The sequence below is a fragment of the Acinonyx jubatus genome, chromosome C2 (genome assembly GCF_027475565.1).
Source record: "Acinonyx jubatus isolate Ajub_Pintada_27869175 chromosome C2, VMU_Ajub_asm_v1.0, whole genome shotgun sequence".
Taxonomy (NCBI): Eukaryota; Metazoa; Chordata; class Mammalia; order Carnivora; family Felidae; genus Acinonyx; species Acinonyx jubatus.
Genome location: NC_069384.1, coordinates 47,101,066 through 47,124,622, shown reverse-complemented (window position 1 = coordinate 47,124,622; position 23,557 = coordinate 47,101,066). Strand labels below are relative to the sequence as shown.

General features: G+C 39.0%; 2 protein-coding genes and 1 long non-coding RNA gene across 5 annotated transcripts in view; 1 reads left to right on the top strand and 2 right to left on the bottom strand.

The window, feature by feature from the left end:
- CMSS1 (cms1 ribosomal small subunit homolog) overlaps positions 1–23,557 on the bottom strand; it is a 376,852-nt gene that overhangs the window by 117,892 nt on the left and 235,403 nt on the right. The window lies entirely within an intron of this gene.
- FILIP1L (filamin A interacting protein 1 like) overlaps positions 1–23,557 on the top strand; it is a 297,991-nt gene that overhangs the window by 45,959 nt on the left and 228,475 nt on the right. The window lies entirely within an intron of this gene.
- Positions 4,698–23,557, bottom strand: part of LOC128315157 (uncharacterized) — a 34,781-nt gene continuing 15,921 nt past the window's right edge. Inside the window, exon 3 of the long non-coding RNA XR_008297621.1 lies at positions 4,698–22,017. This is a non-coding gene — a long non-coding RNA (uncharacterized LOC128315157). The remainder of the gene's footprint in view (positions 22,018–23,557) is intronic.

Sequence of the window (23,557 nt, the reverse complement as noted above, 5' to 3'; positions counted from 1 at the left end):
GCTAGAGTCATAGTGTGTGAGTACTTGACAATGCTGATCGTAAAGGAAGCTGGAACTTTACAGAAGACTGGAAATTAAATTAAACAAAACTTGTCTGAGGCACTGGACCTTTAGGAGACTTTCAAATATTTCAACTGATATATATTAAGTGCCAAAATCATGTGGGTACTTGCTAAGGTTATACTGGGTCTGTGGAGCAGAAAGGCAGCTCCTGCAATGTCCTATCCCTCTATTTCACAGCGCCACCTGCTGGGTGAGGGTGGAGAGAGCTGAACTTTGTTTCTTGGACTGATAATCTACGAATTCAAAGAAAAAAGGAAGGTCGTCACTGTTCCCAGTGGACACAGAATATTGAGAAACGGGGCTCTCTATGTTGGCAGTTTCACACAAAAAGGGACAGCCTTGCTCTCCTTTGCTGCTGTCATAGCTATCCAGTGATAAGTGTCCAGTGATAAGTGTTTCTTTTGAAATGTCCAAACAGGAAATACAAGCATTAAAACGAAGAACATAAAATATGGTCCTTGCATGCTGACTACCTATATGTCCATCTTAATAGCCAGGGCATCTGAATCATGACCTCTAAAAGCTGGGTGGTTTTTTCATTGTCTTTAAGAGAACACTGTAAATGACCCTTCTACATGAAGTTGAATCTATTCTCATAATTAACCCTCTTCAGGAGAACATTTAATATCTAGCCCCAACACAGTAAACATCAAACTAGAGGCAGCAAAGAAAAAAGTGTGGCTAAAGAAACATTTACTGTCAACAAAAAGCACTAGGTTCTCTCCCTGTAATGTTAAAAGGAAATTAATCTGTATTCTAAGCACTGTTCATTTTATACTGAAAAGATATGTTGATTTCTCCTCACTGGAGAAGAAGCTATAGGCCCAAAATGCCTCATCAGAAGTTCCTGGGTCAAATGTGTTGCAGAATTTTTCAAATTTTAGAAAGGTAAATGTAATTGCTGGGTCAAAAGATATGCTATCTATAACATAGTTATAGATAGTTATAGCTATCTATAACTGTTTTTCAATACACCCTCCCATCCATTTAGCTTTATGATACCATTGCAAAATGGTTTTAAGGGAAATTTACACTTCTAGAAACAGTGTGAAGAAGCACCTATTTCCCTGTACCTTTGTCAACATCAGGTATGATCATTAACAAAATCTGCCAATTTAATATGTGAAAAATGGTATTTCTTTCACGAAACGTGTTTCTCTAGTGGCCTTGGATTTTTATATCGGCTCCGTTTAATTGTCCACAATTTTATGAAGTAGTTATTCTTGAATTCCCATCATTAGTGGTACAGCCATGTCTGTTTGACTTTAGAGCTTATCCTCCCTCTAGAACCCCTTGTGACTTTTGAATTCTGTTGTGGAGGGCGCTGAGGGATCCTTGGTGAGGGCTTGGGTCTGTGGAATAGAGAGCGACACAAGGGCACAAATGAGTTATAGCATGTAGGGACAGCTTTGGTGATGTTTACTGTATTGTGGTTCTATACAGTGCCTCTCTATTGAACTAAACCCAGAGGCTTCCTAGATGGCTAATGAAGCCTCTTTGAAATAGCAGCTCTTATGGTTTAGGGCTTGCACAGAAGCTACAAGTATTTTAAATTACTATTCATCTCCTACTCAGTGCATAGTACACAGTTTTTAAACTAGGTAATCACTGCTCAGTTTATTATACAAACTGGTATACTACTGTGTTGGATAGCTTAGATAGTCATGAATTCTACGTGTTCTTCCCTTAGCATCTGAGCTTATATTAGCTTTAAAAACAACAACAACATGTATTTCAATAAGATAGCTGCAAAATTCAGATGATCTTACAGCATTTTAGATGAAGTGACTTTAGGTCAGACTTCACCTGCAAATCAGTTATCTCAGTTACAGATGGCCAGTGGAGGAATGCGATGAAGCAGAGCCCAGAATTCAACAGATATTACAAAAGCCTTGACCTTTCTTACACATTAAAACCCTCACCCAGGGTGCTTAGTTACTAGCTCTCCAAGGTGAAAAGTGTCACATTCTCTCTGTACTCTTACCTGCCCCACAGGAGCCTGCCCCTAAATAATTTGAGAGAATGGGCAAGAAGGGAAAAGGTTAGTAAAATTCACTCTGACTAGGGATCCCCTAATTTAGGTCAACCATGAGCACTAGAAAAGTTCTGATGTGATTTCACAAATGAGATTTGAAAATGTAGGCAGGGCCACAGAGGGGTAAAGCTCCAACACTCTATGTGACTGGTGCTTCCAGAGTGTGCATTTACTGACCCTGTCAGATAACTGAATCACAGTTTGCTCTTGCTCTTCTGTTTAAAAAGCACACGTTGAGCAGGCAATCCATGTGGAATACACATTTTCAGATGTCTCTCTAAAGAAGACGGATTTATCCTGAAACAGAATACTGAGAGAAAACAAGGAATAGCTGGCTGTAAGTGCAGTCACACAAAAATCCTTAAACTGACCCAGAATTTCAGGCATTGGTCTGGGCCTGGGTTGTTGAAGAAGCACAGCCTTCTGCATTATCCTTGCTTTAACCACAACTGTCCATGACATCACTATCTAAACCATTTATTTAGTCTGTTTTCAAGCTCCCCTCATGGCAAATGACTGCCTGTATAAACAAAAGAATTCAGATCTATAAGAATTCTTTGCAATTGAGACCCCTGGAGAGAGAAAAAAATGTAACTGCCATCTGAAACATGCTGAAATTTCTGTTAAGTGGTTTTATGTGAGTGATTGACTTTCATTAAAAGAGGAAGAAAAAAAACCCACAAAGAGCTATGGGAGGCATTTCTGAATCTTTCAGACACAGTAAAACAAAATTATGAAACCCCTGATCAGCTCTTAGCTATTAGAAACCCCAGTCTGAATTCAGCCTCTGACAGGTGGGCAAGATACAACTGATGATAATCCTTTAGGTGTAAAGACCATGTTTCTAAATTCTCATGTCCCTCACAGCAATGATTCTTAAACTTTAGTATGCATTAGAATCATCTGGATGACTTTTAAAAATAGACTACTAGACTTTATCCCCAGAATTCCTGACTCAGAAAGTCAGGAATGGGTGGGGCCTGATAACATGTGTATCTAACAAGTTGCCACATGATTCTGCTGGTCCAGGAAACACATTCTGAGCACCACAGCCTTGTAGGGCAGAGCACAATGTTAGGCAAATAGTAGTTGGATAGTAAATACTTATTGGTTAAATTGAATTCAACTTCAAAAATTACGTTTTCTTCCCCTCCCCAAATCTGAATACATACTGACATGCTGGTGGACTGATTAAGAACAAGAACATAATCACTGGTGATATCAAGTGACCATACGATGATGACATGGCAAGGAAGACAAACCCAAAGTGCCAACTGCACCTCAGCATCACAATGGTAACGGCTATGGGACAGTATAGCAGTGTTAAAATTATTAAAGTGAGTACCGTTTTAGTTAGGGAGAAAGAGTAACATGAAAAGTTGAAAACTAAGATGGAAACCTTTAGAAAAATGGCTTTTATGGTTGATAATTTCTAGGATGAGATACCCGGGGTAGAAGAAGGAGTATAGAGTTTATGAATTGGTTCAACAGAACTGGGTGAATCTAGACTGCCATAATGTTAGCAGGATGACTTTTAGCAAAGTTAATCTCTCTGACTTTCCACTTCCTCACTTGTCACTTGGATGATGATGTCTACCATGAGGATTGGAATGGTTTGGGAACTGTGGTTTAGAACAGTGGTTCTCGAACTTGAGTGGCAGAAGAATTAGTTAAGAGACTGTTAAAACATAAAAGTCTCTTGAGACACTGAGTGCTGGGTCACAGCCCTGGAGATCTGAATTCAGTAAGTCTGGGCTGGGGCCTGAGAATCCTCAGATCTGATGCAGATGCAGCTAGTTCTCAGACTATATTCTGAGTAGCAGTGGGCCAGTAATCCCCATCCACCTGCCACTAACAGATCACACCAAGTAGACTCCTCAATGTATAGATCAGTTATATCAATGTCAATATTCTACCTTATGTCATTTGGGCTCATGGTGTTCAATCCTATCAGACTTACCCTAAAGCAAGAACTATGTTTTGTTTCCCCGTATATCACACATATGCCTAGCATAGCATTCGGCTATGCGTATATTGGTAGACTGATATACCCTACATATATGGGCAGTGATAGGAATACATGTTTGTTTACTTACTTTTTTTCTCAAATCTGCTCTCTACCAAATCTATTTACTGTGTATAAATCTAACTGCTGAATTTCTTTAAAAAATTGCTGTTTGGCAAATAAATTTTATGTAGTAGATGGCAACATGGAACTTATTAAAAATTCCTGTGTATGAGTATGATTTCCCAAAATGCCCTCAATGAATATGAGGCTAAAGAAAATCAGCAAGTGGAAATCACAAGTTCCGTTAGGACTGTAAACATTTTCCAAGCCCTCTGCCAGTCTCCCTTCCTTCCCTCCAGGGGCTTCTATCCTCTGGAGAGGCAAGCAGTCTTTAACTTATCCATACTTAATATTGGGCTTCATTTGTTAAAACGTTAAGAAAAGAAAAATGGCTTATACAATAAATTAAGCCAATAAATTACAGCATACTTAATCTAGGGTGGTGTTTGCAAACACATGCACCAGTCTCACATCTGATGAGTGGCTTTAATGTAAAAAAAAAAAAAAGTGTGTGTGTGTGTGTGTGTATGTGTGTGTGTGTGTGTGTTGGGGGGTGGGTAGTTGGATAAAGAGGGGCAGTGGGGCTGGGGAACTAGTGACAAATTTGTCCTTTAAGACATACAGGAAATACTCAGAGGTTTTGTCTACTTTGTAAATTAAACTGCAAAGCAGTAGCTCATAAAATGTTTACTTTGATACATCCTCTGTCTTTCCAATCCACCATATCCCAATAACATTCTCAAGAAAATCCTGTAGCTCTAGAAAGAAATTTAAGGGCTCGTTAAGGTTTATAGCAGACTCAAACTCACTTCCAAAATGTCCATTCCTCTAAGATTTATGAAATCAGAAGCAACAAAATAAAAACAAAACAAAATAAAACAAGGGTTCAAGAAGGTTCAGGATGTTGAGTTTGAGAGGAGGCCTAGAAGAAGCACCCTTCCAGTCTAAGGTGTGAGCATTCAGTACTGGCAATAGCTATGGTCAACAGCATTTATTTGTGATAGCCTAGGGGGAAAACATGTGGAAAGATTTTAGCATTTGATTAGGTTACTTATCCATACTTCAAATAACAGGAAAACCAGTTTATCTCTTTATTTGGAGCCCTCTTTGCAGAGAGAAGAAATGAGATGCTTTTAAAAATTAGTTTTCCTCTGTGCCTTGAGGTCCAGAGTTTTGATGAGGTTTTATGTAGGCTGACTTTTCTTGTGACCTTATAAAATTGAATAAACAACAACAAAAACCCAAAACCCAAAACAAAATCAAAACTAAAAAACTAGCTGGTCAACTTGTTTTTTAAAGATGAAAAGTTAAAAAAAGAAAAAAGTCAAGTCCCCCAATTACAATAAACCTTAAAATATTTTCTAAAAGACTGTGAAACTCTGGACAAGAAAGTATTCATCTCTGCACTTTGGTTGCTAATTGTTCAGGGTGGGATAGAAGTTCAGGAGTCTTGAAACTTGTTTTATAAACTTCCTTTTAGTATACATATGTAAGAAAATTAAGGTCACCATTCTTTTAATTGTAGTAGTAAGCTATTCAGATAAAACATTAATAATTACACTCACAGAAATAATACAGCTATTCAGATATAAAGTAGTAAGCACATTCACATCTTTAATGGTTTGTTGAAATCATTATTAACAATGGGCCAATTGTTAAATTTTCTGTTCAATTTTCTTAAAACTGGGGAGAAAGGGAAAAAGGAGAAGAAATACTGTGAGCTATTAGGGAGCAACTAGAACAGAGTATTGGGGTGAAAAGGTTTTAGATGGCCAACAAGTAGCAGGTGAGGGTACTGGTACCTCAGCAGTAAAGAGAACAAGAAGCCAAGTGGTAAAATAATGACAAAGAAATAATGACAAGTCTATCTTAAGTTCTTTTCATTTTAGCAGCAATGACCCCCAAATTCCACCTTGAGGATGTCTGAGAATTCCTAGAATCTGTTTAATGAATCAAAAGGAAACTTATCTATTTCTATGCTCCTCTCCTATTGAACAAAAGGTTTACTGGTTCCGAGAGACTTGACAAGCTGCTCAAGATTATAGGTTTCGTGATGTCCAGTATGGAGAACAGGGAGACCAGTTATGACAGTAATCTAGGCTGGAAGGGATGAGGTGTGGAGTACAATGGTGGTAGGGTGAATACCGTGGAACCAAAACAAAGCTACTTCACAGTGACGTATCAGCCTGGAAGACTGGATTTCCTCAAGCCTAAGTCAGATACATGACTATTAAACTTTTATAGTGTTAAGATTTTTGAGATTTGGATGCATGTTAGAATCAACATCAAAAGAGAGCCAGAAGAGGTGATGCAGCTGTCATTGCCCGTGCAGGTGCCAGCACACAAATATCTGGGAAGAGACAGTAGCATGTTGAAGCTTCAACAGGCTGGTGTGACTGTGTCAGGGACAGTCGGTGGCACACATGACAAGTGAAGAGTAAGGGATGCCAAGACTGAAAAAAATATTAAATTGTCTGTGTTAAAAGAAGACAGAATCACCACAAACAGTGAACATTTCCAGATCTTTAAGTACTACTGGGGAGGAAATATAGAGTGGTATTTAAAAATGAAGTCTCTTAATTTGAGGAGATGAAAAAGTTTTGGAGACGGGATAGTGGTGTTGGTTGTACAGCAATGTAAATGGACTTAATGCCACTAAATTTCATAGTTAAAAGCAGTTAAAATAATAAATTTATGTTATATATATACACATATATATGTATATATATATACGTGTATATATATATTTCACCCCCCCCCCCAAAAAAAGTGAAGGCTCCAGAGTTAGTCTTCTTGAGTTCAAATACTGCCTCTGATCCTTCTAAATTGTGGGACATTAGGTAAATATAATAATATTTCTGTGGTTTAGTTTTAACAGCTCAAAATCAGAAAGATAATGGCATGTACCTTATACAGTTGGTGAGGACTAAAGGAATTAATATGTGTAAGACCTTTAGGCAGTGCCTGGAATGTAATAAATGTTTAAGAAATGTTAGCTGTTGTTACTTGTATTGTAATTATGATTACTGCTTTTATTATGAGGTTAAAATGATTTTTAAAAAACCAGCTCTGGCTTTTTTCTCTTTCTCTTCTCGTTCTCTGGTAGAGTACTGATTAGAAATAAAATGATGAAAATGTAAGTAGAAAGAGAAGAATAAGTAAAACAAGGGCCTAGAAAATTAATACCCTGCATAATCAGATCTGGAATAACCAACAATTGCCTGTATCAGCCAAATATTGTCTTTAAGCACAATCACGGTAGGGTCCTGAACCACGTGTGAAGATTTTCAAAAGTCCATGTGTTTGGCCCCACCTTAGACTAACCAACTCCCACTGTCCAGAGGTGGGGCCCAGGTAACAAGGTGAGTCCATCATCTCACAAACACACTCAACTGGGTCTTAGGGATGACTCATTTTTGGTACTTTTAGGTATATCTGGAAGATTGCTATATATAATATAATACCTAATATTTTGTGTCCTTTCTTTCTTTTTTTCTAATAGTGTCCTTCTGCTTTGATTGAAAAGAAAGGCCACTTTCTCTATGCACATCTATTGGCTCCTTAAGAAAACTTTGCTAATAAATGTTAGGGCAAAGTGTGTATGTGGTTTCTGACTCTGGGTACTGCTGAGCTCCTGCTGAATAACTCATGTACCTAATGAGAATGTAGTTCTGCACCTTCGCATCCCCATTTTAGAGCTACATAGATCTGTGGCTTCTCCTAGATAGATCTTATTATATAGGTCTGTATGGCTCAAAGAGATACTCTATTTCTTTTTTAAACAGTGGTTTTCACTCAATGAGAGGTGGCAGCTAAGGTTTTTCCCCCCCCTTTGGGTCAGGGGTGGCACTCTAACTTGGTCTGATTTCATTTTACTGTTCTGGTTTAGGGCACTGGCATACTTCAAAGCTACCCTGCTACAGGGAGGCTTCTTTCTTAGAAGTGCCTAGGTGGAAAGTTTTGGGATATGCTGTAGAGGGGTGTAAGAGTCAGAGGAAAACACTGTGGGAAGAGTCTCCTGATGGTTTCTCCTTGCATGCTACTTTGCCCCTTTACCCACCAACAGATTTTATTTTACTTTCTAAAATTGCAGATTAGCCAATCCTCAGTGGTTCCCCATGACACAGAAGGTAAAGTCCAGCCTCTGCAGTCTGGCCTTGGAGGCCGTCTACCACCTGACCTCAGTGGGTCAACCAAATTCCTAACACATACCCTCCAGCTTCCTCACTGCCCCTCAACATGTCCAGCACAGCTGGGGCTGGAGCACCTGGTGCCCATCATCCTCCCATCTCCCCAGTCCTCCTTTTCCTTTCTCTGAACTCTAGCAGGAATGGTCTGTGTCACTCATTATGATTCTTAGCCATATGGGCTGCATTTTAAATTAATGATTTCATACATGTGTGATTTACCTCACTAACCAGACCAGAACTCCCTAAATTGGAGGACCATGGGTTGAAATCAGCCCAGATACATGTTTTGTTTGGCCTACACAATGTTTTTGAAGAATTTGAATTAGTTGCCAGCATAAAAAAAAAAAATCTGGAGATGGCACATAATAAAAATCTGGATTTCTGACTTCTCTTGACAAACTGGAAGCTCTGACTTCTGGGTCAGCATTCCAGGATGGTTTCAATAAGCAGGGGCTGCATAATGACTGATCCCTTCAGAAGTGCTGTGTCCCTTCTGCTCTGGCATGGTCCCAATCACCTCTCTGTCCTGGACCTGGCCTCTTCCCACTCCCTTGCACACCTCTCTGTCTCCCCCAACTGTTGAAACATGCAGCCTCAGAACCACACCTTAAGTCCTTGGAGGACAAGGCCTTTGTCTTCACCTCCTCACTTCCTGGGTGCCTACACAGTGCAATTTACGTAACAGGTGCTGAAAAATACTTCTTGAATAGAAGGAAGAAAGGCCACAAGTGAAAAAGCAGATGATAGTGATGGATCAGGGAGATGAGGATAAAAGGAGGTGAGGGTAAAGACACGTGAGCGAAGGGTTTTTCAATACCTCAAAAAGAATGAAATGGAAGATCTTGTTCTTTAATAGTGTTAAATGGCAGTGCTTTATAAAGCTCTTTTAGAAACTTATAAGAGGTATTTTGTTTTTAAAATGATGGCTTCCCAGAAGGTGGACAACAGAAACAACTTAGATTATCTGGAGGCTCGTCAACTCTGAGTATACTGTACTGTGTCAATAGTGAAATGAGTCAGTATGACTTTTTTAAAGGAAAACCATGAATTTTTGAGCCTTAACTTTGTACTGCTGATTAGGGAAAAGAGAAATTACCCTAAAGGCAGTCTTCATTTAATGTCCATCTACAAAGTCTGAAAAGAAATACACAGTAAGAGCTGCATATTATCAAGAGCTTTTTCCTGTACTTGTACCAAATGTCTTCTGCATGCATCCAAGCTTCCCCTTTCCGCTCAAGTGTGGATGAAGTTCACAAGGTCAGGAAGAACAGAGTTCCAGAATACTAAACACATTGCTCAATGATTAAACTTTAGGTTAAACTTCACAGATGAAACTGTGGCTCCAGGGGACAAATCAAGCTTAACTCAGTGTCCTAATGAGGGAGGTTTTATGGTTTCCCCCTTCCACTGAAATGCCTCTGCGGTTTTACTGCTGAGCAGATCAGGAAAAATTGGTCTGACTGATCTGTTGATGCCTCTGGGTTTGAGGATATAAAGTGAACTAAGTTGATGGTGAGTTGCTGGGGGATTCAGAGAAGAAAAGAAGTGGAGAGACTTTCAATTTGTCCACTATGAGAGTTTGTATTTGAACTAGAAGTTTGAGGAACTAAAGCTGAGCAAAGCTTTAGATTTAGGATGTATCTCAAGCTGCTGGGGCAAAAAGGAGGTTACAAACGGGAAACTTGCAGAAGCATCCAAGAGTAGACATCTGCCTCACTTGACTGTTTGTTAGGTTTCCTCTGAGAAAAGAGGTGACCTCATTTTTCATTTCAAGAAATTACAACTTAAAACCCATATGCCTTATCAGCATGTGTTGTAGCAAGTTTCATCCCATAGTTAGGAGCTTATCACAGCTTCTAAAATCCCAAACTGTGCAGTTTGGTGAGAGAGGGAGTAGAGGAGAGTGGGTCAGAGCATAGGCTCTGGGGTCAGACACACTTAGACTGGAGCCTTGGCTTTGCCAGTCAGTGGATTTGGGACAGATAACTTCTTCCAGCCATGTTTTCCTCACCAGCAAAAGAAGAATAAAAACAGTACATATTGCATGGGATTACTCTGAGGTGTGAGTGAGAGATTGTGTGAGATACTTAGCACAGCACCTGTCAGAGAGCCTTCAATAACATGCTATTTTCATCGGAGTCTTTCAAAATGTAGAAAGATTTATATGGTCATTTGGGTGAAAGGTCATCAGGATCTTCAAGGAATACATAAATTGGCTTGGCAGTGTGCTCATAGTTGGTAATTCTAAACAAGGTTGACGTCAGTGACCTTTGCCAGAAGAACATGGGCTCTGAGTGATTTTCCAGTAGGAGGAATAGGTTATGCTGAGCCAGCCATACCCACACCTCTGTCCTCTGTGGTCAAATGCACACATTTCTGAACCAGTTGGGTGAGCGGGGGCTGCTCTGCATGAAGCCAACTGTCCCATATGGAGACTGATCCCACAGCCTTGGATTTTAACCAACTGAGCTAACTGGTAACAGATAACCAAAGGCATGTTCCCTGCTTGCAGAAGGCCAGCAGACTTTTACAGGGACATATCACGAAAACTTTAACAAGATGCAGCACATAAAATGCATTTTAGTAATACCCAAGAACATGAGTTTGGAAAAACCGCAGCTACTCTGTCCATTCCAATTTATAAGCAGATTCTACAGCCTGAGAAGTCTAGGCTTTTATTGGCCTTTTTCCCTGATGATGTAATGAGTATCTGAAACTGACATGCCTAAGGCTGGACAAGAAGCTCAGTACTAGAGATCACGTCATCTTTCCTTAAAGTAATATCTCACTGCATTCTTGGTTTCCTGTAGAACAATCAGACACACTTGGAGAATGCAAAATTGCAGAATATTAGAACTTCAGGAATCTTCAGAGTGTATCTAGTTTAATGGAGAAGTAAAGAAAGCATATGATATGCAAAAATTATAACAGATAAATGTTGGCTCTGCCAGCACCAGTCTTCCTGGCTCCAGGTCCAGAGCTTTCCATTACAATCTGCCACCCTGAGAAATCCAATCATCACTTCTTCTTACAGAGCTACTACAAAGTTATGGGCATATCACCTGTTCATTTTTTGTAATGGTCTGGTGCTGTCACCTGATTGTACAGATGTCCAGTGGAATGAGACAAATGAGATTTGTTTACAACTGCCTATACACTCAACATTAACTGTGTTAATTACATTATAACACCATTGTTAATCGCTAGCACATAAGCCAGCAAGTGCTAAAAGCACTTCTCACCTAGATGTTAAAATGTTGGAATGGTATCTTTATTTAGCTCAACTAGAGTATGTTATGAACTTTCCTTATTTTTTGCATCATCAGCTAGTAAGCATTCAATAACCGCAATTAATTTATTTTAATATTGATTTACCTTGGTTTAATATAGATATTTCTAGGTTATTAAATAAAAGTTTCTAAAAAGCCTCTCATAAAAATTTTAAAAGGTAAATGTTAGGTCTAGAGTATTTAACAATATTTATGGAATGATGTATCGGAGGTTTGTCAGTTCATCAGCTGAAAATGTTGTGAGGAAATCCCAGAGCTGAGAGTCAGACTTGGTTTCCAGCCAGGGTCTTGCTACATTCTCAGTCAGCAATAATTCTTGGTACCCTAACACTTTTCCATTGTAAAATATACCTAAATAGCTTTCTTCTTTGTTGCCTATCTTTTCCTCCCTTTCAAGCCCTAGCTTAAGATCTTGGTCTGTCATAGTTGACACTCATGACTTTGGGTAAGCATGAACCTTCTTTTATCTGTGTCTTATATTCACAACTGGATCGGTCAGGATCTTCTTCCTTGAATGCTGTCTTAGTTTGGGCTGCTATAATAGACTACCACAGACGGAGAGGCTTACAAAGAACAGAAATTTGTCACAGTTCTGGAGGCTGAAAGTCCAAGATCAGGGTGTCAGCATGGTCAGGTTCTGGTGACGGCCCTCTTCCAAATGCAGACTGCTGACTTCTCTATCCTCACATAGTGGAGAGCCAAGAGAGGAAGCAATCTCTCTTATGATTTTTATAAGGCACTAATCCCATTCATGAGGACTCCATCTTCATGACTTCATTTAATCCTACTTACCTCCTACCGGCTCCACCTCCTAATACTATCACATTGGGAGGAGACGGAGGGTTTCAACATATGAATTTGGGGTGACAAGGTACACAATTCAGTCCATAAGAAAAGCCTAAGCCAGGGCTCTGTACACATGGGTTGCCCATGATACAATCTATCATATCAGAAAAATGAGAGGATTATAGAGATAATCTTTGGATTCCTTGGGGGTAATGATAAAAAAAAAATCCAATGTTTATCATATTGTAGAAGGCTAAATAATTTAACATAAAACAAGCAGGAATGTGTACAATATTGAGAACATTATGAAATGTTAAGACTAGAATTTCCTTGGGTTATAGAACTCTTTTCTAAATTTTTGGGATAGTCACAAAAATTACCCTTCTCTCAAGAGTGTTTGAGAACTGAAGAGTTGGGACAGGGAGAGATTAAAATGTAAATGTGAAAATGAACATAGCAAGATGTTAACAGTAGTTGTCTCTACATGGTATAGTTATAGGTAATTTTTATTTTTATCTTACTATCTTTGTGTATTTTCTACATTCTCTACAATGAACATGTTACTTTTATAATCATAAATCCCATGAAGCTTTAAAATAAAGGTAAAGATGGGGCTTTTAGGATTTATAAATATTCAAGGAAACACAAATTAGGGTTTTCCTACCATCACATGGGGAATGTTCTAACATGATAATATGTCCTGCGAATTCTGAAAAGGACCATGTAGCAACATCAGTCATACAGTGAATATAATACTCCATGGGATGAATTAATTGGGTGTGCCAATGGCATTGGGGATAATGAAAAAATAAGAGGGTTTTTAGTGATACTAATGATTCCAAGAAAAGCTAGAGAGGCACTGTTCAGGATCCCAAAGTCAGTGCTTGAGGTGACAGCCCTCTCAGGAAACACTATGAGTGTAAGAAACACATCACTGATGTGATGAGAACAGGACAGGGAGAATTGGGAGACCCTAAGCCCAGGATAAGGGTTGCCCAGAGATGTTCTATAGGGCAAGACCAGTGTCTACAGGGAAGACACTGGTAAGAGTCTAGACATGAGACTTCCAGAAAAATGATTCTAATCTGAAGTCAAAATAGTGTGGGCCAAGAGGTAAATGGTGGAATGTGGAAGCAGAAAGGATAAGTCAAAGGGCCAAAAGAGGTTCCACAGGCTAGCAAAGCACATTTAAAAGTTTCAGGAAGGGCATGTGCTGTGATTAATGAAATCCAACCTCAACAGAGTAACTTGAGATTGAGTTTGAAATTACCTTCCATGTTTGAAAATTTCAATTCTTGCATTTGAACTTAACTGTAACACCTGAGATAGTGACAGAAAAAGGGAGGAAAGGCTCTTGAGTCCAGATGTACTGTGACTGAAGGTGTGCATCTCATCCCTGAGCTGGGGGGTGTTGGTGGAAATCTGCCAAAAGACAGTATAAACCAGGAGGAAGGGAAACCAATGATGTGCTCTCCTTTGCCCCAGTGTGTTCAATATAGTTTATTTGAGCCACATTAGGAAGAAAATTAAGGTTGAATTCCTAAGTCTTGGGCCAGGGGTGGATAGCTCAAACGCCACCAACAGCCAGACAGGTAACATAAATGAATGAAATGGTTTAATCTAGATTGGCCCACAGTGCAGGTGAGAGCCCACAATCTGTCTGAAGGGATAGCTGCCGAAACGTGAACCCCAATTTGCCAGATCTTCTGAGTTTTCAAGAAAAACCAGATACCTGGATTTCTTTGTGATACCTGCACTCGTTTGCAATGAATTCAATTTCTTTAAAACTCCACCATGCAGGTGAAAGAAAACATATCTGGGAAGGTATGTTGTGTCTGAGCTAGTTGGTGACCTTTGCCCTGGGCCCCCTCTTTAGTATAATTGCAACTTTGGTTACGGAGGGGGATTTAAACACTATATGCTATCTTGAAAGCATGCAAATATTTGACCTTTGGCCAGCCTTTAGCATAATAGGGAAACTGAAGTGGTAAAAGAAGCTGGGATAATGCAGCTCTTCACAGTTCACGCCTTGGGGAGAATATTACGTAAGTTTAAATAAGTCTAATGTCCAGATGTACAAAGCAGAAAGTATAGAATTTGGGAAGAAGTGTGGGCCAGAGTCCATGCTTGAAAACACGTGCATGTAATTTACTTTGATTTTAGTAGGAAGTTGCATATGAATACTGGAGAACAAAACTGGGCCCTGAGGGGCAATTTTATAAAATGATACAGCTCAGCATATGCTATATGGCAGTGACCAAAGAATTGATCAGTTAGGGTTTCTGTGGCTTTGGATGGATTTCCAGGTAAGAGACAATGGATGGAAAGTGGATGGAAAGGTCAAGGATGCTTTGTTTGAGACTAGACAAGTAAAAGTGCTAAAGTGAAGACCGCTAAATGCTCAGGGAGGTGAGAGAATTTAACAAGATTCTTACTACCTATATCAGGTGTGTGTCTCCCACCCCCCTCCCCCCATTAGTGTTTACTGGGAACCCGTGAATGTGACTTTATTTGGAAATAGGGCCTTTGTAGATGTAAACAAGTTAAGATGAGGTCCTAGTGGATAAGGGTGGGCCCTAACCAATGATTTGTGTCCTTATAAGAAGAGAGAATTTGGACACTGACACACTGAAAGAAGACAACCATGCGAAGATAGAGGCAGATTTTGGAGTTACTACTACCACCACTACCACCCAAGGGCTGCTGACAACCAACAGACATTACAAGAGGCAAGGAAGGATTCTTCCAGAACCTTTGGAGAAAACAAGGCCCTGCTGGCACCTTGATTTCAGCCTTCTAGCCTCCAGAACTGTGAGAGAATAAATTCTGCTGTTATAAGCCATTCAATTTGTGGTAATTTGTTATAGCAGCCCTAGGAAACTATGTCTTTTCAAGCCACTTCTGTCTGGGATGGAAGTCTTGCTATGGTGAATTACACAATGACTTACAATTATGGCCCAAATTGGAGCAATATGTAGGGTATAAGAGATAAAGGCACAGGAAGCATATGGTCAACGGAGCATGAAAACCCTCATTTCTGAAGAGAATAGAAATGAGGAATAATGACTGGTAACCAAATGGAGAGCAGGAGAACTCCAACTCCAGCGGTGTTACACATAGCATTTATCCCAGAGTTGAACTGAATTTAATTTCACTTACAGGAAATTACCCATTGCAGATTTAAAAAATTCCAGGCATCTTATTCTTGCCCAACCTAGTTTCCTTTCTGTGAAAAAACCAAGCCATAGAAAATAAATACAAGGCATTTTAAGTTCTTTATAAATGTAAAGAACAAGATTAAATATTAATTTATTTATAATTTTGTGCTCTTCCAAATACAGAAAGTTTTCCTTATATAATATAAACTCAAAAACAAGTTGATATTATTGTTGGAAGGGAAAGTCTTAATTTTTGCTTTTGTAAAATTTTTAAATATAATTATTTTTTATTTTGGTTGTAGAAAGAAACACAGCATTAATTTATCCATGGGTCTTCAGTGTTAACACTTTTTCTTTTGGTTTTGTCTTCATGTCTTAGATTACCTTTTTCTATAGTAGCCTGGAATTTCTAATTTAAGCCCAGAGAGAGGGAGAGGCTTTATTAGTCTCACTTAGAGGTTCAGTTAACAAAGTGACAGTAACACAAATGATGCCATAAGGCCCATCTATCAACTGGATGCACTGAGTTTTAGTAGGATACATACACATAGCCACACATCACCACCAGCCACCATTACCACCACCATCTACCTAGACCTTGGACCAAAAGCTCCTCCTGCAATTCTGGGGCACATAAATGAATGTCTTAAATGCGCCATTCATTAGGAAGGGTATTGTTCCGTATCAATCTCTGGTTGATTTCTGGAATGTGGATGCCTGCTCACATAAAACTGCAAAGAAGTACATTACTACAGCACATGTGTGCCATAGTCAATTGCACATCAAGAAAAGATTCGACAATATCCGCTCATTGTAAGCGTATATCATTGGGTCCCAGTCAGCTCTGTACGAGCTGGACTCTCAGACCACAAGTTATGGTCATTGGTTGCCTAAATAATGTCACAAAAAAATTATCATAACACATAGGTCATGATAATATTATAATTTAAAGGTATATTGGTAAGTTGTGTTTACCTCTTGTGTGACATTTTATATTTATTATACATTTCTAATATTTATTTATATACAAATATGTAAAGTACTTTATAATATATTTCATGTTACAAATATATGATTTAACATAAAATATAAATTTATAAATCTATGATAATGAAATATATTAAAGTATACATTTGTAATACATAAAATGTACAATGTATGTTTGAGCAATGTGAGCAATTAGTTTTAATTTGTTATTCAATTTTGAAATAAAATCATTTATGACTTTTTTTTAAGATTCTGGATTAGTCTAATTGCATAGCATATACTGAAGTATCAAAATGAATTTTATTTTTTTATTTTTATTTGTATTTAAAAAAAATTTTTTTTAATGTTTATTTCTGAGACAAAGAGAGACAGAGCATGAGTGGGGGAGGGGCAGAGAGAGAGAGGGAGACACAGAATCGGAAGCAGGTTCCAGGCTCTGAGCTGTCAGCACAGATCCTGACACAGGGCTTGAACTCACAAACCGTGAGATCATGACCTGAGCCGAAGTCGGTCGCTCAACTGACTGAGCCACCCAGGTGCCCCTCAAAATGAATTTTAAAAACTGCAACAAAACAGAATGTGAAAAAAAAATAAGATGCTGAGGTCAACAGAAAACAGTTTCATCCATTCAAATTTATGATTTATGGAAAGGGTTTCATTGGTCTCAATGACTATCTTGATAGTAAGTAAATATATGACAATTTAAAAGTAAATTTACACTAACAAAATATCACTTACACGTGTTTTCTATTTTGAAGGTGGGCATAAGATAATTTGCAAGAAGGGATCTGCCTGCCTAAGATATTTTGAAAACAATGAGTTTTGTCCAGTGCATTCCAGAACTGCTTCTGGACCAAATTCTGACTCTGAAGACACCATCGACAGGGAGCTACTTTTGTGCTTTAAGAAAAATGTACTCACACAGTCACGTTCCAAGGTCACAGGTGATAATTTAGTGAGACCTGGGGTATTTTACAGAGACTTCTCTAAAAAAGAAAATCATGAAAATGTGTCTGATGTAATTTGGATTTGCTCATAGACAGATAAACATTCCATTTTATCATTAAAACATGGTTAAAATCAATTTTAAGAGATTCTACATTTTCATACAGAGCACTTCAGATCTAATCCTTTCTCTGGTATTGCCCAAGGTCTCTGTCAATATAAGCTCCCAGATATATTAGAAGGTGCTCAAGAAATAAATGTTGGTAAATGGATAAACAAATAAAAAACCATTTGCCCCTGAACACTGCTCATGATGCCAGTCTGGGTGGTTAAGAGCATGTCCCTTTTAATTTAGGCCACTAGAAAGTTTGGAGCTAAATTTGTGATTTACTTCTATAACTATAAAAGACTAGAGAGTATATATTTCTGTTTCCCGCTCCTATCTCTGGCTTTATATTCCAATTACTCCAATTCTGTCAATTAATTACTTTATTCTTCTGTATTACATGTTATTTGGAAGTGAGGTACATATAGATTAATAAGTAAAAAGAAGAAACTTTCTTAAAAACGTAACACTATAGTACCTTATTAACCTACAACACTGAGTTATTTTTTTAAAAAGTCCTCCCCAAACTGACTCTTCCACCTTTGGCAAGTTCTGGAAAACCCTAAGGTTTCATGGGAAAGTTAGAAAAGTGAAGACCTAACCTCTGATCTTTATCAGGTCTGTCTGTCCCTCAAAAGAGATGATACTCCTCTGAAGTAGTACTATATGAATCTAGACATTTGTTTGCTGCCATGGCTCACACTTGCCACTTGGCTATAATGTAGAGAAGACACATATTCCCAAAGGCTTAACTTCAAATGCTAGGTTGAGAAGGGAAAAGAAACAGAAAGAGGAAAGAGAAAAGAGAACCGCCTGTCAGTGTCAGGCAAATTTCTATAGTTCTTTCCAGTTGAGTTTAGACATTTTGGCCTAAAAAATTCATGGTTTTTTTTTTTTTTGTTTTGTTTTGTTTTGTTTTGTTTTGCTACACTCTTTTATTCCCTTTAAGACATAATTCATTTAGGTTTGAAAATAGACTATTGTGTATGTGGTAACTTTCATTCCATGACACAAACAAAAGTACTTTTCAACAATTGTCCAAGTCCATATTTAAGCAATTAGTTTAGACCATCATGTCAAGCCTTATACAATTCTGCACAACAGATTTTCTCTAAAGAGTAAAATACAATTTAAGAAGTTGAAAGTAAATTTAACTAGGAGAAAACCCTGGGGCTCAACAGGAATGCTGGAATCCCAGTCTTTGTCCATGTACAGGAGCTGAGTAACATAAAACCCACCTGGACTTGACTATTTTCTTTAGCTGAGGTGTCAACAGAGTAGAAAAAATTCCTGAACTGGTTTTGTTTTCCCTGTTTAAATGGAGGTCCAAAAAGTAGTGTAAGAATCATCTGGTACCTCCGTTGCCATGAGCAGTTTCTCCCTTCACACCCCATGGTGGGATGTGTCACAATAACTTTGCACCCACAGATATGGCTTCAGGGTGGCCCCTGAAGTGGAGTGAGCTGTCTGTGTAGGCAGCTTGCTTTGGTTAACTACAGCTGCAGGGAAGAGCTGGCTCCACTCTCCCTTCTTCCTCTTCCCCCACCCACCCCAAACAAATGTTTCAGGCAGCTGCCACACTTGAGTGGTGGCAGAGCCCAAGGCTCTGAGGGTGAGGGAAGGGGGCTCTCTAACGAAAACATAACCAATTTCTTGGATGACTAAGTGAGCTAACTTTAACTCTGCTGCTAGTTTTCCTGGTAAAATAGAGACCATGGAAGAAGGTATGTGGTCCAGACTTGTCTGTCTCCTTCCATAATGGCTGTTCAGCAAACCTTGGGATCTTGTCATTTGAGAGGAAGATGGACAAGAATGTTGGAAAACAATGCAAGCCAAAGTTGACCTGGATTGTGGCTAGAAGCTCCATATATCCCAATTTGCCTGAGACAATCCTGTATTATTAACTATGTCTCCTTTTACTCTCAAAAGCTCTAGTCCAGTGTTTCTTAGGAGGGCATATTTATGATGCAGGGGGACAATGTTTCCTTTCATGAGTCTGCTTTGCTCACTGCAGAAAATTTAGCAGACCTACCTTTGCCCACTAAATGCTAGCAATATACCTCCACCCTATCATTTTTTGCCCACCCTGTCATTTTGACAACAAAGAATGCATTCCCTCTTTTCAAATGCCTTCTGGAGACAGCTGTAAAGCCCTGATGGATAGCCACTGAATGCTTAGTTAAGAAAGCTGAAGAGGCTAAGGGAGGTGAAATGGTTTGATCACGGCCACAGTAGAAAGTAGCTAAGGCATTGTTTCTTGACTTCATATGCAGTGCTCTTTCAAGGACAATTCTATTGTCCCGTGACAGACAACTATAGTTGAATCACTGTAGAGGCACCAACTTCAGGGAAAGAATTTACATGTGGTAATACCAGTGTTTTATTTGTGACCACTTAATCATACACAGTCGGTAACTTCATAAGCCTTGCTGCCTTCAGAGGCTATTAATAATAATGGTATTTTTCAAGGAAGACCTCATACTTCAGATTTTAAACACACAAAATATGAAGACAAGTCGCAAAAACTTTCCAGAAATGGAGTGGAGGACTGTCATTATTTTTTTAAATAAATATGCCTTTAAAGAGGGATTGACAGCAATTAACAACAATAGCACCAATACATACGCTTTTGAAGGACCTTTTCTTTAAAGAATTAAAAATCCTTTTTCTTCTAAAAACGTTTAAGGATATAGTATTCTCAAAAGAAGCCAATAACAACACCTTACCTCCTATGGTTCTTATTAGTTTCTCTTCCATAATAGGTTTTAGTCCTGAAAATAACCATAGGAGGTAGGCAGAGAAAGTGTTATTATCCACTTTACCAATGAGGAAATTGAGGTTAAGAAATTTTAGTGGCCTGCCAAAGGGTGAGGTTTTAGACCTTCAGTCCAGTACTCTTTATGCTGTATCTTGAAAACTCACATCAGGAGCACTGTTGAGAGGCAGCTATTAGATTTATTAGCTTTCAGCCTCTTTCTCCAGCATTTAGGAGAAAATATTATTTTTTCCTCCACATAATTACTCATGGTCATTTGTACTTGCTAACAGCAGAAGTCTTCAACCATGGGTAATGGGGCACACTGGCTCACTCACACACTCACCACTTGTGGAGCGCTTTCTGTCAGGCCTGGCTGAGGCACGGAGGACACAAAGGCTAATCAAACATGACCCTTCCTCTGAAGGGTTCAAAAACATCTTGAAAGTATCTTTAGTATTTCTCCCATTTGATCAGAGTTGGCTCATTTCCTTTACCTTGCGCAGATATGGCCAAATGGCTGATTGTGACTGGCTGGGTGTGCTAAGCCAGGGTCTTACCTTGGAATGACAAAGTGACCCCTCTTTGGTAAGCCCTCCCCTCAACAACAACCAACTATAACAACCCCAAACCCTAAGGACATATAGTTTTTATGCATACAAGTATACAAGTTCTAGATAAACCCATGGTGCACCAGTTCGACTACTACTGGTAACGTAAAAAAAAGGCTGTTTAATTGCTTTTGGTGACAACATTGAGAATTAGATGAAGAATGATCTGATGCCTTTAACTACATTGCCAAAGGAACAATAATTCTGACTTTCTCTTTTTAAGACACATTTGAGGCAGAAGGAGGAGTGGACTGTCTAGAATTGGGCTCTTAAACAACTCTAGAGTAGTTACTGGGATTTAGATTGCTGGAATATCCTTCTCTGAGCAGTTTAAAATTTCTAGAGATTAGAATTCATAGGGTTATCAGTGTCTTGGAGATTTGATTACCCAGTTACTGTGTATACAGATAACTGTACAGCTTTGGGAGGAAACCAAGCTGTCACCATATTACAGTTCCTCACTATCCCCTTGCCTCTCCATTCCCTGTATTTAAAAAATAAATTAATTAAGCAAGCATGTGGCAAATATGCTTCTATTTTTCCACCAAGAATGCAGACATGACAGTTTCTTCCCCTTCTCTTCTCTCATTCTCTTCAGCTCCATTTCTCCCCTCCCCACCAAATGACCTCATCCCTGCGCAGAAAGGACACCAGCTGTAGGGAGGGTCTGCCTCTACCAAACGGGATCATTATCGTCATTAGTAATGCCAAGGAGCCCAGACAGCCTTGTCAACATGTGCAGTGTGTTACAGTTCTGTGGTCTCCTCACATTCACAACCAAGCTGCTGTCTGGAAATGTAAAGGCTTCGCCTTCCTAAAAATAATGTTACCAAAAGAACATTTAGATATTTCTTAACAAATCCATCAGGGACTGTAGCAACAATGATGAAAACCTGCCAAGATGATGAACCTGATGGTAGCTTCACAAGTCATTTGGGCACAAAAGTCTCACTTAAGAAAAATGAAGACCCCTGATTTTTCATGGGGAGAATTATAGGCACTTGTTTGCAAGAGGAGGGCTGCCTAGAAAATAAAAATTGGAAAAAAAATTAAAACACTGGCACAACAGAAGCTAATGTTTTGATCTCAATGTTTATAGACATACCACTATAGATTCATGTTCATTTCTTCATGCTTTTATTTACTCTTCTCCACTCTCCCCTCTGTCAATCAGTCCCAACTCATTCAAGAGAATGAGGATGTGAGAATTTACCAGACATAGTAATAACAGCAATTACCATATACTACTGACTGCTGACTATGAGCTGGACATAGGGCTAATAAACTGTATGCATGTGTCTCAACTTCTTGTACAGAGAGATCATTACTTCCATGTTTTAGATGAAACAACTGAGGCTCAGAGAGGCACTCTGGGCTCTCCTCTGAAAACATGCCTCTTCTTAGGTTATCTTATCCATACTCATGGCTTCAAATTTTATTTATAAGGTGTTACTCAATTTATATCTCCAGCCTAGATATCTCTTCTGAGCTCCAAATCTGTTTTTACAAATACCTGTGTGACATCTCCACTTGGGTGAATCATAACCATCCCAGATCAAACTTGGGGTCTATCCCTACTCCCCATCCCACCCCACCTGTAGTCTAGGCACTCCTCCAAAAGTTTTCACATCAGGAAACAGCATCTCATGTTAGAAAACTGGGAATCATCAGTGACACTCTCCTGTAATGCCACCAATCCAAGCAGCCACCAAGTCTTGTAAATTCTACCTTCCAAATCTGTCTCGAAACCATACACTTCTCTCTCCACTGACCACTATGATCATTTCTCACTTGGAAAATGGCATTAGTCCCACTGGTTTCCTTCTTGCACTCCTCTAATTGATTCTGTGATGAGATACAACAAAGTGACTCAAGCAGAAACATCATGTTCAAATCATGTCTCCCCCGCCTCCCCCCCTCCCTGCCCAAATGTTTCAGTGGCTACTCACTGCTCTTAGAAAAGGCCAGAATTCTTGTCAGTGCCTACAAGGCCCTGCTTAATCTTGGCTCCTCTACTTCTGAATTTTTCCACTTTCCTTTCAGTCATTGGGCTCCAGTCTAAGCTCAGCTTTTCTCATCCCCTCTTTGTATCAAGCTCTTTCCTGACTTTGGGTATTAAAACTGGCTGCCCTTCAACCTGTGATGCTCTTACATTTCTCCTTTTTTAGGCTATTCTTTGAACCTCAGCTTATACATTATTTCACAAAATAGTCTTCCCTGCTCCATTGACTCAGATTCCCCCAGTGTTTCTTCTTATGTTTACTGTGAGTGAAATACTTATTTAAATATTTGCTTTTCTTTGACTATCCTAACCAGGGTATAAACTTGATACAGTGAAAGACCTTGTCTGTCTTGTAAACAAGAGTATTCATTCTCTTTTAAAATCCTGCAAAGCAGAAGAGCTCTGTATAAATTCAACATAGCATAATCAGTTTCAGGGATGTAAATTTCCCAAGTCTCAAAGCCCTTGGTGACTCAAATGGTTGGCTGGATGAATAGATAGTTGAAAGGAATGGGGTTTGGGAGTAGAGTGGGATTGGGAAAAACCTGTCTCCCATAGCCT